The sequence below is a fragment of the Pan troglodytes genome, chromosome 17 (genome assembly GCF_028858775.2).
Source record: "Pan troglodytes isolate AG18354 chromosome 17, NHGRI_mPanTro3-v2.0_pri, whole genome shotgun sequence".
NCBI classification, from domain to species: domain Eukaryota; kingdom Metazoa; phylum Chordata; class Mammalia; order Primates; family Hominidae; genus Pan; species Pan troglodytes.
Window position 1 is genome coordinate 53,909,671 of NC_072415.2, and position 4,018 is coordinate 53,913,688.

At 31.0% G+C, this 4,018-nt stretch overlaps 1 pseudogene; it reads left to right on the plus strand.

Annotated features, from left to right (window-relative positions):
- Nucleotides 1-898: 898 nt before the first annotated feature.
- LOC112206279 (5S ribosomal RNA) lies at nt 899-1,017 on the plus strand (annotated as a pseudogene).
- The last annotated feature ends 3,001 nt before the right edge of the window (nt 1,018-4,018 follow it).

Here is a 4,018-nt window from a genome sequence, read left to right on the forward strand (position 1 = left end):
GTGGAAGGGCATTGTTCTATTATTACTAAATATTACCAAAGTGATCTTCACATAGGTTGCTTCTATGTATATCCCAACAAGAAATACACGAAAGTTCTCATTACACCAGATTCTTGACAAGAATTGATATTATCAGACTTTTAATTCTTTTACCAAATGAACAATAATGATTATATATCTTGTTTTAATATTAATTGTGTTTACTAAAAGTATGGGTTATTATTTTCTTGTATAATTATTGACAATAATATCTCTATCCTGAGAATTACCTATCCATAAGCTTTAGCTACTTAGATTGTGTTATGATTTACTATTAATTTTCAGAATTTCTGTGTAGAGTCTGTAGTAACACTTCCTCTTTCATATACATTGCAAATATGTACTTTCCATCTGTAGTATCCCTTGAAACAATTTTCATTTTAATACAGTCAAATATATCAAAATATTTGTATATATGAATTAGGAACATGAATTCCTGTGTTCACATTTAAGCAGGCATTATAAATGCAATCATTCTGAGGATATTTTCTGGTATGATGTGATCCTTTGTATTTTGTAATACTTTGAAGGTTACTTTCATAATTAGGTTTTTAATAACTCTAGATTATACTGTGTTAAGGTGTAAATGTATTAATTTGAATTAGATAAAGAATAGAAACAGAGGAGCAAATTTTACTTTAATATATATCTCTGTAAAGATTTTTCTTAAAATCTTGAGCATGTAATACTTTATCCTTTTAATAAAAATGAGAGTAAGATTCAAACATTTACTTCTAAAGTCATCAATTTCAAACGTATTAACAGTGTGGATTCTTGCTGCCCTGAAGAGAAGGAAAAAAAACACTTAAGTACCTTTCTTTTGTAACAGTTATATGAATGCTATAGAAAATTTAGGGTGGTCTATGGCCATACCACCCTGAACACACCTGATCTCATCTGATCTCAGAAGTTAAGCAGGGTTGAGCCTGGTTAGGACTTGAATGGGAGACTGCCTGAAAATATCAGGCACTGTAGGCTTAAATAAACAACAAAAAAAGATTTTTTTTTGCAGAGAAAATTCCTATAATTTGATCATTAAAAAAATCACTGCAAGCCATTAAATAGTCTTTAAGTAGCACTGATGGTAATTGACATCAAATTATCTAAGTAATTTTGTATCCATTATTCTCTAAAATACAAAATTTTCTGAAATTCCTATGCATTTAATGTATGATGAGCCAGGTGTGGTGGTTTAAGGCTCTAATCCCAGCTACTCAGGAGGCTGAAACAGGAGGATTGTTTGAACCTAGGAGTTCGAGCCTGCACTGAGCAATGATCAAGTTGCTGCATTCCAGTCTGGGTGACATAGTGAAACTCCACTTTTAATTAAGAAAAAATGTAAAAATTAAAATGAAAATAAATATGTGATAAATGTGAATGTAGTGTGGAGGATAGGTCTAGGTCAGCTCTGTTCTATGTCACAGATTTTTATACATCTGCCTTCGCCATTACGTTTAATGTCCTGGAAAACAGACACAGAGTTTGAATATCTTTGGAAGAGCTACAACTTTGAATGGAGTTGCCATACAAAATAGGTACTCAGTAGTTGTTTACTTAATTTGAACTGAAATCCTGTGTGCTTATAAAAGTCAGGACTTAAAAAACCTGGGGCAGTTAATGAACAGCCTTGGGCTAAGAATAAGAAGATTCAACCCTATACATATTATAAGATATAATGACTTTGTATCATTTTATACATTCCTCTTTGCTGATGTTCTTAGAATCCAAATGTTCCTTGCCTCGTGAACTCCCCACAGTCTGACTAGTTTTTACGTTTCTGGGATTTAGATTACCTACTTTGAATCAAAAACAACACCTACTGCCCCTAAGTTTTTGGAACTATAGAATCCCACATATGAATGCTTGCTTGTTTCTACCATTATTATTTTCTATTTCTGAAATGAACCTACTATACAGTAGTTCCCGGTTCAATTCCAGTATTCCCAAAGTCTCTCACCTCCCTGGTTAGTCTTGTCAGACATACCTTCACCAATTGCCACATATTGCAATGTGAAAAAAAGACAAGCCCATTTAATTTATAAGGATGGTAGAGTCTTTCCACAATTAACAATCAGAAAGAAAAAAAAAATAAAATGCCAAGGAGAAAGAGCACCTCTTTGTCATGTTTATTAAGTAAGTTATATATCTTCTCAGGGCCTCATTTTATTTATTTGCAAAATGAGAGGATTGGACTACTCAGTCTTTAAGACCGTTTCTAGAAGTAATGTTCTATTACAGCTATTCACTTTAAAGATTACCCTGATAATTTTCCATGTCCTATATGTTTACATTACATTTATATTGACCTTTTCCTCAAAATGGTGTCTATTTCTCAATCTGTTCCCATTGTAATTTGCTCATATGGTATGCTATTTCTAACTAATTTATTGGAAATGTTATTTATAGAAGGTCAAATAGGTTTCTTGCTTTTAAAGGTCATGTCCTCATGCAAAATGCCCTCATTTCAGAAATACAGGCATTATCTTGTTTTATTGCACTTTGCAGCCAGTGCAATTTTTTTTACAAATTGAAGGTTTGTGGCAACCCTGCATCAAGCAAATCTATCGGTGCCTTTTTTTCCGACAGCATGTGCTCACTTTATGTCTCTGTGTCAGCATATTTTAGCAATAAAATATTTTAATTGTTATGTATATTTTTAGACATAATGTTATTTCACACTCAATAGACTACAGTATAGTATAAACATTACTTTTATATGCACAGGGAAACAAAAAATTTGTGACTTTCTTTATTGCAATATTCACTTTATTACAGTGGTTTGGAGTCAAATCTGCAATATCTTTAAAGTATGCCTGTACCTTTCATACAAGTTCATTCATTCATGGAGATCTGAACAATTTTTACAAAAGAGAGACAAATAGACTCAGATGGGCTGTTTACAATTATAAAATCATCAAGAATCTGTTACCTGCTGTCTCTTGAAATCTTCATATGATCTCTGGTGATTATTTTCCCAAACTCAGTACTTTAAATAATGATAGCTGGAGTTGGATTGCATAACAATTTATAAACTCAATTACAAATACAATGTACTTTTTAAAAAAACTTTTTGAATAGGTCTTTATCCTCTCCAAGTCATGACACTTTAGAGAAAAAAAATCCCCAGAGGGAAGAGCTATATACTGAAGACCCTTCATAAAGCATCTCATAATTCTTCAGATTTTTTTCATATTATGGTTGAAATACTGAGTTTAAAATACCTTTCTTATGCATTTAAACATGCATAAAAATGTATGTTTTTTACTTTAAGTGACATAGAAATGGGCCTCTTTATAGAGTATTGCAAAAAAATGTTCTATAACATTTAACTTAAGAGAAAGTATTTGTTTTGACAAAAGAATACCTGTATGAATGAAGTGCTATACCATGTTCAAAAATGGAGAGACTTGATTTCTTAAAAAACCTACTTTCACTAAATTAACCTATAAATTTGACACATACCAAAAGTAATTGTGAATTGATTTCTTGTGGAAATCAAGCAACTGATTCTAATATAGTAGATTAAGAAATTTTTCTAGTGCAGGAAAACAAGAAGCAGGACTTCCTATGCTATCAAGACTTACAGTAAAGTGGTCTACATTAAAATACTGTGTTATAAACACTCAGGAGTAAAACCAAGCATTGAAACAAAGTGGAGACCCATAGAAGGGGCACATATATGTGGATTTTCATATATGACAAAAATGGTTTTCTAATTCAGTGAAATAAATAATTCCTAATCAAATAGGTTAATCAGTGAAAAATATGGTTTTATTCTTACCTCACACCATATATAGGAATAAATAAGAATAAATTCCAGATAAATTAAGCATCTATATGTGAAAATTAATTTTTTAAAGGATAAAATATAGACTAAAACCTCAGCTAGAAATGGATTTATAAAAACTAGATTTTAAAAGTTATAGAATATAAAGCAAAATTTCCCATAATTTACTACATAGTATAATTATGTCCAAAA